Here is a 14,157-nt window from a genome sequence, read left to right as displayed (position 1 = left end):
TGCTCTAAATTCATACTAACAGGAGTTGCTTCTCATTGAGCATTTAAAAACAAGATCTCTAAAATGAAACCATTTATTTTTAGAACATTCTAATAGCTTTGCTAGTCTGTCTAGATATTTCTAATAACATTCTTTATACCATTCTTATCATAATCATGTGTGCCTCTGACACTTACCCACACACAATTCTAAAGATACAATGGATTTTACACACCAATTTTTTTTTATCATCAGTATGAACTAAACCTTTCTAAGAGTTAAGATGCTGTGTTGCGTGATTTCATCTTTAATTTCTACACTAATATATGGTCAAGTATCCGTAGCCAAATCAAAGTAGAATTTGTTCAGCTAGACATATGTGACCCGTCGGATCCACGTGTATCATCAGTTCACTAAAGGGTAACTTCAACACAGGCACAGGACCAGCCCAGGGCCATGGGAGTAGAAGCTGAGTGTTTTCTGACTCCAGAACCAGGCTTTATCAACCAGCGATGGAAAAAGAAATGACAAACTCAGACAGTGTTTTTTAAAATGATCCTGCACTCCATTTCTAATACTTTCTTTTTATATTCAGTTATTTTCATCTGAAAGCCTTCAAATAGCTACACTACATCTTTAATTCTGAAGTTCAGTCTATGACATCTTGTGCAGGGGCCAAGATAACCTTCTCTGTATCATTGCAATTTTAATGTATGTGCTACAGAAGCAAGCACTGAAATTCGCTCCATGAATGGAGACACTGTAATAGTAAATTTTGTGTTAAAATTGTCTTTTGCTTGGTCAACATGGCATCCTTGTGATTTTATGTAAAAATTTTAATTCACTTCGTTTTGTTCATATATGCTCTGGCCCATAGAAAATATTCCATTCTGATGTTAAATATTGATATACTTCTTTTCCTATAGAGCAAAATCAACCAGTTTCATCAGGTGTTGAACCTTCCCCAATATCTCCAGGCTTACCATCCGCATCACATAATTAGGAACCCATGGAATCCCATTAAGACAAATGGCTATCATCTGTTTCCTCTTCTGGTGAGTTTTACTTTTGGTTTGTTTGTTTCTGATGTTCTGTGAAAGAAAAAAATTAACATGAGAGAAATAAGGTGTCAATCCCTTTAAATGTAGAAAGTACAACAAACTTAAATGTAATTCCTTAGGTCAGAAATGAAGTTGCAAATCATATACTCAAAACACTATAAAATATAGCACTAGTAACACCAATTTTGAGTAAGAATAAGTTGAACTGTCCTAAGTATTCATTTCTAGATCATTTTACTCGAATCTGACAGTCATCTTTGAAGGAGGCCAAAGGAGAGAATATCATCTTCACTTTACAAAGGGAACTGAAATGAAAGACATGAAATCATTGTTAGTAGTCCAGTTAACATTTCCACTTACATTCGTAAATCATCTTGGCTAAGAAACTTTTACAAACACAGGGACTATGTGGCTGAGCAGGAAACTGAATGTAGGAGCAGGCACTTAATTGTAAATAATGTGAGATATGGAGCCAGAAGTCCTGGAAAGGAGTGCCAAGCCTGACATGAACAAGATATGAGACTTTAGGTAAATGACCTCCCTTTCTGTGCTTCCTAATTCTTGAATGTAAATGATTTGTTGGGTTGGGCCATGGAGTTTAAAGATACCATCATCACCATTAGGGAAAGTAAGCTTCAGTACTTTGGTTTAAATGCCACATGCCTAAGGAACACCTTAAAGGTCAAAATATTTTTTCATGTGAATGAAAACTTGAAACTTTATCTATTGTGTCCAGAAGATGGCAGATTTGAGAAGCAAAAACTATAGATTATGTGGATCTGAGCTATTAACCAACAAAGACTGTAGTGATCCCACCTGAAATAAGATGGGAAAGTCAGCTCGTTTCCATAGCATTTATTCTGAGTAAAACAGGGAAGCTATATGAAGTCATATGTCAATATGATAAATTTACCAGTTTACATATGGGAAAAAGCTTAAGTGATCTTATTGTAAATAAAAATAGCTATATATAGGCAATGTGCTAACATTATTATAATGATCATTTAAAGGGAATTTCTAATCAGTCCTTTACTCTGCAAAGATTAAGAAACTCCATACTAACTCCTCTTCTGACCATAAATTTACATCTCAGAAGATCACCATCTACCTAAGGCACTCAGAATCTTTCCTGCTGCATTTACTTGATGGGACTTAAAGCCAATTCAACAGTAAAGGGAAGGAAGAGAATTGCATATGATAATATACTCAGTGTAGGAAAAAAGAAGAAAGTTACTTCAGTGATCAATTTTAAATGGGACAACTGTTTCTTTTCCTATAGATTTTACTAGTCTTAACCACCTTCTTCCCATTTTTTGGATTCTGTAGGTGGCCTCAGTCACTCCTTTTAATCTTCACGTTTGTTCAGCTAATAAACTGTAGTCACTAGCAGGTGACTAATATACAAGTACTTCTGCAATGGTTGGAATTTTATGTCAGTGATTTATATCAAGAAAATACTTTTATTTTCAGAGCTTCTCTCTGATAGAGAACATTTGCCCAATATTATATTTTTAGCATTTATCATAAAAGTAAGTATGTATTTCCTAGGTGAGGAATACATATTTATGTTAAATTACTGTAGTATTTCCACATATGCTATTGACTACATATATATGTCATATATATGTATATATACTAATTTCCACATATAGTACTGTATGTTACAAGATGTGGCAATGTTAATATCTATAATGCAACATTTAAAGCAGCTCCTAAATATAAAAATACATTAAGTTAGAACAATAATTTCTTTCCTGTACTATTTGTGTATTACTATGTAGGAAACCACAAGACTTTGACAAAGGAAGCCCAGTTCAACTAAATTCCTTCTAAAAAGGGAATGGTATTTCCACATGATAGTTATTTGATTAGGCCATAAAATTGAAACTATGTTTGTTTTTACACAGGAAAAAGAGTACCTCTCCTCCAGTGAGGTGGGGGGCTTTCCTGTGAAGACAGAAACATGGCATCCTGAAACAAAGACTAAGGTCTGTACAAGACTGCCTTGATTCTCAATGTCTATTTTGCATGCATCAATTTGGTTAGTGAATACAGAAAATGAAAATACAAGTTGTGGCAATGATCAGAAACATTTAGGGGAGCAGACTAAAATCTTACATAGTCAAAATTAGCAAGATTAGATTCGTGTCCTGTGGGACCTAGCAAAAATGTTCAATACCATCTTTTTTGTAGAGATCACTGAATAATAATAAAATAACTCCAGGAGTCCTGGTGCCCATCCTCAATTTTACAAAATGGCTAAGAGGAATCCCACTTGGAGTAAGGACTCAAGTTCACACGTTAAGTTCTAATTTCCAAATATCTTCCTACCAATGGTGCGGAAGCTAATTCCTAAAGACACCCTGAATACCACCTAAGGATATGCCTAATTTTGTCCTTTTGTGTTTCCTTTAAGATAGAATGGGAAACTGTTTGGAGAAAAATGACATTTATATGAATAAATAAGTGAAATGCATTCTTTCTCTCTTTCTCTCTCTTTCTCTATCTCTCTCTTTCTTTCTTTCTTTCTCTTTCTTTCTTTCTCTTTCTTTCTTTCTTTCTTTCTTTCTTTCTTTCTTTCTTTCTTTCTTTCTTTCTTTCTTTCTTTCTTTCTTTCTTTCTTACTTTCTTTTTCTTCTTTTTCTTCTTCTAAGGAATCTACCAGCATCTCCCGGGAAGTCAGAATAATTAAAATTAAGTCAACTTTTAAAGTTACTTTTAAACTTCATAAGGGTTATAAAATACATGTTATGTACCTTGCTTTAATAAGTACAAGACTCAAATAATGAACTAAATTCCATGTTTCCCATGAGAAAAAGTGATCTCACCATTTCATGGTTTTGATTTTTACAAAATCCTGACTTTTTCCTTTATTGTGACTATATTTGATCATGTAAGCAAATGCTGATCAAGTATTTTTTCCTGAAATTTTTTCTAATAGAAATTTTACATAAAAATGACCTAAAACACAGATTTGAAGAAATGCTTCTATATACAAAAACCCACTTAATGTACTTTGCAGCAAACCCACACATTTGAATGCACACTTTATACTCAAAGTAAATTAAACTTATTTATTTCAGAAATATGTATTTATTAAGTACTATGTTCCTTATAGGACCCAAGGCTTAGAGATGCAATAATAAATAAAAGAAGACAATCATATTCCACCTGGAGCTTACATTAATAAAACACAATCAGTGTGTTACCATGGTTGGGAAACCCAGATACAACTCAAAGAATAGAAATAAATGCATTATTCTTCTTTCTTTATGGAACATTGGTTTTCTTGCTGTATTCCAAAGGAAATTCTGTATAACTGATAGAATGAAATGGGTTTAACTTTTCTTTCTTTAAGAAAACCTCAGAGAAGATTGTTGATATGGTAAGGTATTTTTATTTACATACTGCTACGTTTGGTTTAAAATGTTAATGAGAAGTGGCATGCCTGCAAATGTGATCTCTTAACAAATCATAGAGACGTCATTTTAATTGCATAAGAAATGCAATTTTTATTTGGCCCCTGGACTGTATTTCCTATCATTGTTCTCAATTCTTTCAATCCAACATTTTCATTTACATCTAATTAAATTTTCTGTCTTTCACACTACTTTTAAAAATCAGACTGATTTTTACAATTTTTTCAAAGACTAATTCTTTATTTTTAGGTTATTCCTTACTTCTGCCTGCCATAGTAATTGTCATGTTGGTCACTTGCCTACCTTACTATCGTCAATTCAAAAAAAAAAAAAAAGCAATGATATAGATTCAGCTTTTTGTGGTCTTCAGATTTTGGTTGTTTTTACTCATTGTTTTAATTTCTTAGTAGTCGTTTAGCATCTCACTTTATTTTTTTTAATTTTTAAATGTTTTTTATTTACTTTTGAGAGACAGAGAGAGAGACAGCGCAAGCAGGGGAGGGTCAGAGAGAGAGAGGGAGATACAGAATCTGAAGTAGGCTCCAGGCTCTGAACTAGCTGTCAGCACAGAGCCTGACATGGGGCTTGAACCCATGAACCATGAGATCATGACCTGAGGCGAAGCCAGACACTTAACTGACTGAGCCACCCAGGTGCCCCTAGAATCTCACTTTATAAGTGAGATTCTATTAAACTAAGGAAACAACTGACCCATCCAGGACAGCACATTTTCAGCTCTTATGTTATTTCACAGAAATTAGAAGTTGCTAACTTTTTAACACACATCAAAATATACAACAAAAATAAAGAAAAACCGTGTAATAAAAATGTTCAACTCCAAGTTACTTGGGAAGTATGTCAGTATTACTTAGCCAAGATTAACTATTCTATTACACCTTCTTGGATAAATACACATCTTTACTTCTGACTCTTTGGAAACATCACTTTTTAACAAGAGCTCCACAAGCACAAAAAAGTCCATAAATTGCATTCACCATCGTTTTCCTCTCCTCACATGATTTAGGAGGTTGGATAGCAGAGTGGGTCATCTAAGCTGTGTGGGTGAGTGGTACAAGAAGTACCTCTTGTCACAGAAAGAGCTGGGTAGGAAGCACAATGGAAAGGCTGCTGTGAGGTGGTAAAGCATGGATGTGGCCCGATGTCTTGTGGCCTGTGGCACAGAGGTCTTCCTCATCTGAGCTTTAGGAATCATACTAGGAGTCATTCCCGTCCTTTCATGTCTGAATCTCAGACTGAGAGCCCGTGCCACTTCCAGAAATGACCTACAGGCACTCATTTCCCTCACACCTCACCAGGTCCATGTATGTGCTCACTGAATTTTCTGCCTACTCTTGGTCATTCTTCCTTGTTTGGATGGACATGAAGGAGACTGGAAGAAACACCCTTCAGTATGTGTTAGTGTGTCAACACAGAGTGTGGCTCTCATAGTGAAAGTTTTAGTGTTTTGGTGCCTAATTAAATCCTACATCACTAAGTAGGACTGTATTTTGAAAACAGTGGGTTGGCTCTCAAGAATTCCATCAGGCCTAGCTCCTATCCTATAACCAGTTGGATACAAATATAATTGTGTCATCCAAGTAAAGCTCATTTGTATTTTCTTTCCCTAAGGAATCCACTGAAGTATCCTCTGAAGTAAGTAGTATTTATTGAAATGAAATATGTTTAATTTATCTAATAGGAATTTCTTTTGTACTTTAATAACAGTTGCTTTGGGTTCTTAACAGGGAGTTCAGCTGAATGAGGAAGAAAAGAATTTCCTGAAACAGCTGGTAACTTTTAATAAATTTATATTTTTCTTCACACAAATTATAATTTATTCAAAATAATCCATTCCAAGTAAATTTATTCCAAACAAATGTTTTAAATCACATTCAAAATAAATCATATTTCTGTGACACATTTCTGTATCCATCGTGGATATGAAGTAATTGTTTTTGTAAATAGATATGACTTGATCTTTAAGAAAAATGATTTTGAGCAATTATCTGATTGACTCTGAAACAGTTGCACACCTCAAAAATGGATTTTGTTTGTTTGTTTCAAATGACCTACTTTGGATCCCATGTACAGCAACTATGCTTCACCTTTACTTGGACACAATGCCATGACCTGATGTCTCAAAACTAATGTCTTTTGGAGACTATTTTTGAAATACAGGAGTTCTTAGGCCAAATACTGTGGCTAGAGATACATGCATCTCAGTGAAAGGACACAGGCTTTGGAGTTTAGAAATTTGTAAGCCAACACTAGGAGCACCACTTTTTATGAGTGTAACATTTCTTAAGTATGTAATTCCTATCAGCAACAGTTATCATCACCTAAAAGATAAACATGGTGAAGATCATTTAGGTTATATATGTAAACTACATTTAAAAAATGCTGGGAATGCAATAAATGCACCAATAGTATTAGGTATTATTCTAATATTCATCCTATATAATGTCAAAATGTCCTCTAACAGTTTTATAACAGAAGCAGTATTTTTTTCAGTGATATTCAACCATAATCCTCCCAAGTGAAAACCAGTCTGATTTTAGGAAATTTTCATTGCTATTTGAACTTCCCCTTTTATTTTGTCAAAGTGATTCTAGTAGGATTCTTCTGAATTGTGTATTATAGCCATGGATCCACTCAAAACTTGGTTCTTAGCATTTAAGAACATAGCTTTCCATTCATAAGAACTGGAAATTATTCTCTGGGACATTGTTATTTTAATTCTAACTTTATTCTATACAATAACCTATGACAAGGCTTATGGAATAGGCTTAAAGAACATGGAAGCAAGGAAGAATTTATGTACATAAAATACATGACTGGCATTATGCCAGATCTTTATGCCAATTAGATTTTTTCAATATTATAATGTAAATATGTTTACAGTAATTTATTTGTAACTTCACTCTCTTTTTGTCAGGTCTACTTAGAATAATTTATAAGTTATCTAAATAGGTAAAGTTAAAGTTCATTTGCTTCTGTCTGTCTCTCTTTTGTACCCTACTGAAGATTATGTGAGGAGTGATTAATAATTTTATTTCTCTGTAGGTCAAAATCAACCAACATCAACAGAAGTTCACCTTCCCCCACTATTTCCAGGCTGTTCATCCACAGCAGATAGCTCTGAGCCCTTGGAATCACCTTAAGGAAAATATTTACCCATTTATTCTCACTTTGGTATGTTTCATTTTTAAATAAGTAAGCTAAACTGGCCTTTTGATAAAAAGCATATAAAGATATAAAATAATAAAAGATCCTAAGTTCTCACATAGAAATTAAATCAAATTTAACTTAAAATCTAGGCCAGGAGTTAAACTTAAAAACCGTATAAATAAATTTAACAATATAAAATCATAACAATAGTGATAAAGAATTGCATTATATTGAATTTTAATTTCCTAAACACTGGTGGATATATTTTCCTTGGTTCTGGCAGCATTTCCTTGAGATGAGAAGATATAAATTATATTAATTTATTTTACAGAAACAATCAGAAATTAAGGAAATGAAATAGCTGTGATAAATTGAATAAGCATCCATCATCTTATCTAGATGAAAAACAAAGAAACAAAAACAAAAACAAATTATTTTTTGTGAAGAGAACTGTTAGGATGAACTCTCTTAAGTTACATCTTCAAATTTAAATTGCTGTTCAAAACCTATATATGTTTATAATAAAATAATAAATAATCAAAAGGGGCAACAAGGCAAAACAGGCATCAGCAAATCCTATGGTAAAGCTTAATATTTACTGAGTGCTTAACATGCGTCAGTCACAGTTCTAAACCGTCTGTCCTGCTCACATCAGCCCCTGAGGATAGTACCCTTCGCAGCAATCTGTAGGTGGTGTAAACAATGCACAGGGAGGTTGAGAACATGCCCACGAGCACGGTGCATGTAATCAGTGCAAGAGGCAGGAGCCCAACCTCGGAGTCCAGCCTCTGACACTCTCCGCCACTGAGGCTGCGCGGCACACACACGTCAGCTGGAGACTACATGGAGGGGTGGTGCGTCCCTCTCCTGGTTTTGGTCCGCGGCTTGGTTCTCCAACCAGTGTGGTCCTCCAGATGAGGGAAAGGGATTGGACAACTTTTCCAAATAACCTTGTGTGAGAAAAATGACATGATTGGAATGGATAAAAGGTGGTATTTTCTGAATAGGAGCATTCCCTTTGATGTCATGCCTTCCTTCCTTCCTTCCTTCTATATTTTGCAATAGCTTATCATGAATCTCACTAACTGAGACATTTGATAGATTGAAATGAGGTAGTGTCTCACATATCCTAAACTTCATCTTTAAAGGGAAAAACAAGGTTTATAGAACTTTCCTAAGTGCTAAGTTAGGATTACAAGCACAATTAAGGTGCAGTATGGAAAGGTCGAACTACAATCTTCAGGCTATACAAACAAAGGAGGAAATGTGAGAAGGACACCATAAGGCAAAAGTAAATGAAATTGACACAGATTTACAAAATAAACCTATACATAAAAACATGTAATAAAATTAAGTATGAAGGATTTATTTTCAAAGAGGTTAAAAAAAGTTCAAAGGACCTTTTGCTTATGCAAGTGTTTGAAAGATACATTTAAATTAAATCAAGAAATAGTCATTTAAGAAGTAGTAATATGCCCAATAAACAAGTGGAAATTAAAATGTTCCTTCAAATGTACAAAAGGTATAAATATTTCTCACTTACTGGAGGCATTAAATAGAACCATTGCAGAATCTGGCTATTAGTGGTCAGTCACTTATTCATTTGGAATACAAATATTGCTAAGAGCCTTTCTGATCGTACTTGAAAATATTTACTAGTATTAAAAATAAACAATTATATTTCTGCTAGTCTGAATGTAAGTTAACGTGTTTATGTATTATGTACACATATATGTACACATACATGTACACATTACATATGCATATTCTAGAATAAAAGTTTTATGTCTAATTTAATATTTTCTCTTTATTTATAGGTTTGACTGGAAAAATAATTTCTATATAATTTCTGCATCTATCATATCAGTATGTTTGCTTCTTGAAAAAATGACAGTCCTGGGCCAAGCAAGTGATGATTGTGTGTCACATCCTCTGTGTTGTTTGTACTCCTCCTTGTGGTTCATTTCGGATAAGCTAGATCTGGATGGAGGTATCATTTTCACGATATCGATGATTAACTGAAGTCTCTGCAGCACGGTGGCTGAGACACAGAACCCCACATCTCTTGTCAAAACATGAAAATTTAAGATGCATTTTTGTCTGTGTGGTCTTTTTATTTCCATTCCTCGTATTTAGAGAGCGGGTCACGGGTACCAGAATAACCAGCTGTCTAACAAGTTAAGGGAGGCCACGCGACGGCACTGGAGTAACTTTGTGAACTCACAGGGCCCCCATCTCACGGGCCTCACAGAGCCAGTGCCTTAGAAGCTTCGGTTTATAGGCCAACTACAGCGGGTCCTCAGCACGGGTTAGTCCTCACTGTAACATCTCTGGGATTTGCTCCTGCTCCCACGCATCTGCTCCCAATAACTTTCACCCAAATTCTCAAATCTGCAGTCACAGTCCCTGTCTGCCCACAGGAGAGCCCACAATATCACTCCAGATGAAGCGAGCAGATATACCTGATAAGGGAATCGTAACCAAAATATATAAAGAATTTAAAAATCAATATAAAAAACACAAATAATCCATTTAAATATGGGCAGAAGAACCGGATGGACATTTTTCTAAAGAAGATAGACATGAGGCTGACACACACACAAAAAAGCTCAACATCACTAATCATAGAAATACAAACCAAACACAATGAGCTATCACATTACCCCTGTCAGAATGGCTAGAATCAAAAAGACAAAGAATAATAAGTTTTGGCGAGGATATAGAGAAAAAGAACCCTCATGTACTGTTGGTGGGAATGTGTATATTGGTGCAGCCACTGTGGAAAACAGTATAGAATTTCCTCAAAAAATTAAAAATAGAAATATCATATGATCCAGCAATTCCACTACTGAGTATTTACCCAGATAAAGCAAAAAACACTAATTTGAACAGATATATGCACCCCTTTTTATTGCAGCATTATTCACAATAGCCAGAATATGGAAGCAACCCAAGTGAATTCACATTTTGTTCCAAATTTGTCAGGTCTCTATTGTTTTCATTATATTAATATGAAGCACGAATACATTATTTAATGTAGTTGCTTTTGCAGATAACTAAATAGGCTTCTAGAATTTGAGGTCTTCCCTGTGACCCATCAGACTCACCTTTCTCATTTGGATAGGTTGACTGTAGAGACTTTTCCCCACTAACTGGAGTAGTTAAATGAAAATGGAAAATGTAGGATAAAACCTTGGCATGTGCTGCATCCTTGGGACACCATCCTCATGAAATTGCATTGGCTCTTCATTATTGTCTTCCAAATGAAACACCCTTTCATTTTCAAGGACATGGAACTGAGTAATGGAGATAAAAATGCTTTATTTTCCCCTTTACTGCAAAGTTGTAGGGCATGCCCTTGCTCATCACAAGCAAATTCATGAGTATGAGATTATAGATAACATAAAATGCTACTTTTGTATCTGTCATCTGTTCTTATTTCTGTTAAGCATAATCTGCACACTTCTCCTAGAGCATTAAAAAGGATCAATAATACCTATATATTTCAAAGTTACAAGCTAAAATAAGGATCCAGTTACATTTAAAATTAGTTTTTAAACTTCTACATTTAAATGACAGTAGCTATTTGGAAACTTCAATTTCCAAATGTCTTATATATATAGTCTCTTCATTTTTATATTACTGTCTCTAAAAAGGGTCACATAACTCATATATTGCCAGTGTTTTTAATAGTGCTTAATAACAGTTTCTTAGATGACTAAATGAATAAAACAAGAATGGAAATAAAGAAGGAAAAAAGAAAGGGGTAAAAATAAATAAATGTAGAGAAATATACCATAATCTATTTCAAAGTAACTAGTGCAAGGTATAATGTTATTTAAAAAGTATTTTGAAGAGTTATGAATAGTTATGAAGGGTGTAATAAGATGTTCATTGCAGAAATGCCTATATACATTTACAATTTTTAAGAACCTCTTGTGAAAATTATTGATATAAATTATCTAGTTGCCTCCTTCAAATATATACCTTTTCCTTTATGTTACTTGAAAGGAGGCTAAGGGAGAGAATATCCAGTGGGGCTCTTTTAATATGCTTTGGCATTATTTCCTTAAAACATTCAAAATCAAACTTCAAGGGGCACCTGGGTGGCTCAGTTGGTTGAGCTTCCAACTTTGACTCAGGTCATGATCTCATGGTTTGTGAGTTTGAGCCCTTCATCGTGCTCTGTGTTGACACCTCAGAGCCTGGAGCCTGCTTCAGATTCTGTGTCTCCCTCTCTCTCTCTGCCTCTCCCCTACTTGTACTAGTGCATGCACACTTTCTCTCTCTCTCTCTCTTTCAAAAATTAATAAATAATAAATAAATAAACAAAAAATCAAACTTCAAGTTTAATTTTGAGTTCCAATAGACAAAAAGCATATGATTGAGTCTAGCATATTTAACCAAAACAAAAGTAACAATAAGACTGTCTTCAAAACACTCAATCATCCAACCAAAAAGAATAAAATTAAGTAAATGGATTTGCTTTGAGAGATGGTGAAAAAAGTTATTTTTCTATTTCAGGCAAATTTGTCACCAGCCACACTTAAAGCACGTGAGTCTTCCAATACCCAAACTGAGTAGATTAAATTTCATGTGGTAGGGTTCAACTTCTTAAGTAAGATATGAATAAAGTTCTGATCTTAAGGTACACATTTTGTTGAAAACAAATTTATTGGCTCAAACCTAGTGGGACATTGGATTTTGGCAGGAACTATATCTATTTTATTGCTATAAAATGTTGAGAGGAAATGAAATAACAAAAAATAAATATTAAATTTAATAAGTCAAAATAAGTATAGTCACTAGTCCAATATTAACTTAGATAGTCAAAATAGGTAGCAAGGCTCTAATTTTCTTCTATGTTTATCTCCATATATAAGAGAATGGATAGAGTTAACCAAACTGTGGATTTTCCTTCTGATACACAGATATCTTGCACATAAGATTTTTAAAATATGAAAGATGATATTTTATAGCCACACAGATACCATTTCAATTCATTTCTTTTTTTTTTTATTTTTCTAATGTTTATTTATTTTTAAGGGAAGGAGAAAGACAAAGCATGAATGAAAGAGGGGCAGAGAGAGAGGGAGACACAGAATTCAATTCAGGTTTCAGGCTCTGAGCTGTCAGCACAGAGCCCCATGCAAGGCTCAGACCCATGAACTGTGAGATCAAGACCTGAACCAAAGACAGATGCTTAAACAATTGGGCCACCCAGGTGGCCCAAAATTAACTATTGTTTTAAAGTTTGACATGACATTTTCTAAGTTAACTTATTCTCATATCTAAGTTTTGCCTCATTTTTATATTTTTATTTTCATCATTAAAAAGTTTCTTTTATTTTGCATAAATAATAACACACACTAACTATTCATTCTTGTTTTATTCAGCCACTTATACTTACCATCTTAATTGCTTAAAAAGAAGAAAATTGCTTATTTAAATGTTTAAAATTTTATCCTTGAAAATATTTTTCCAAAGCCAAAAATAAGTTTTTTTGGTAGGAAAAAAACATTTTTCCTGGTTTATTCCTTATTCTAATTTAAATATAATACCAAAGAAAAGTGGCACTATCTTTGCATTTTTTAATACATCATTACCTTGTCAAAAATCCTGAACAGTATTTGCATGTTGGAAAACTTCATTAAGATATTCTTAATATTTTATGTTTTGAATAACATCCAATGTTCTTAATATAAATAAATAATTTAAACTGTTAGATAAGAACTAAATAAAATAATGCATAATTCATTATCACTTTCTCACAGGTTTGATGATTAAAATTTTCTAATAACCAAAAAGAATTACATGCTAGAACCCGAGACAAGATCGAGAAAGCTCATATCAGTGCTATTCATAAAAGGCAAAAACAAATGCGAGCAACCCAAATGTCTATCACCAGAAAAATAGATGATTTGTAGTTTACTCATACAATGGAATATTACTCAGCAATGGAAATAAACCAACTATCACTACGTGTAATAATATGGATGACTCTCCCAGACATGATTGAAAGAAACCAAACATAAAAGGATATATACTATACAATGCCATTAATATGAAGTTCAAAATCAGGTGCAACTAAATATGATTTAGAAGTTATGACAGTAATTACCTTTTGGATAGATTATTGACAGGAGTTAGGGGTGAGCATCTGCGGTGCTTGAAAGGTTTTGTGTCTTGATCTAAGCAGAGGTTATCCAGGTAAATGCATATAGAAAGTTTACCCTCTGTATACTTATGAACGGTAGACCTTTCTCTGCATAAATACCTCTTAAAAATGGGGGAAAAGCCATTAGCAGAAATGTAGTATTTCCATTTTCAGGTGGAATATAATTCCATAATCTCTTATCATTGTTGACACAAATTTCAGGAGAAATCCATTTATTATTCTCTTACACTTTTCAACTAGATGAAATACAAAAGTTTTGTAAGTTTTGTAATGATAAAATAGTCCTCATGTTAACTTTTAATTTTTATGTGTCCAGTCCAATATGGATCATTTCTAACTTTACTGGCTCTGA

At 33.8% G+C, this 14,157-nt stretch overlaps 1 non-coding gene across 1 annotated transcript; it reads right to left on the bottom strand.

The window, feature by feature from the left end:
* Positions 1–606: 606 nt before the first annotated feature.
* Positions 607–713, bottom strand: LOC115303551. The gene has a single exon (XR_003914123.1). It is a non-coding gene; the product is annotated as a U6 spliceosomal RNA (small nuclear RNA).
* Positions 714–14,157: the final 13,444 nt, after the last annotated feature.

This window comes from Suricata suricatta, chromosome 1, assembly GCF_006229205.1.
Source record: "Suricata suricatta isolate VVHF042 chromosome 1, meerkat_22Aug2017_6uvM2_HiC, whole genome shotgun sequence".
In the NCBI taxonomy this organism is placed as follows: Eukaryota; Metazoa; Chordata; class Mammalia; order Carnivora; family Herpestidae; genus Suricata; species Suricata suricatta.
The sequence above is the reverse complement of the archived record's forward strand: the minus strand, read 5'-3'. Positions and strand labels throughout refer to the sequence as shown.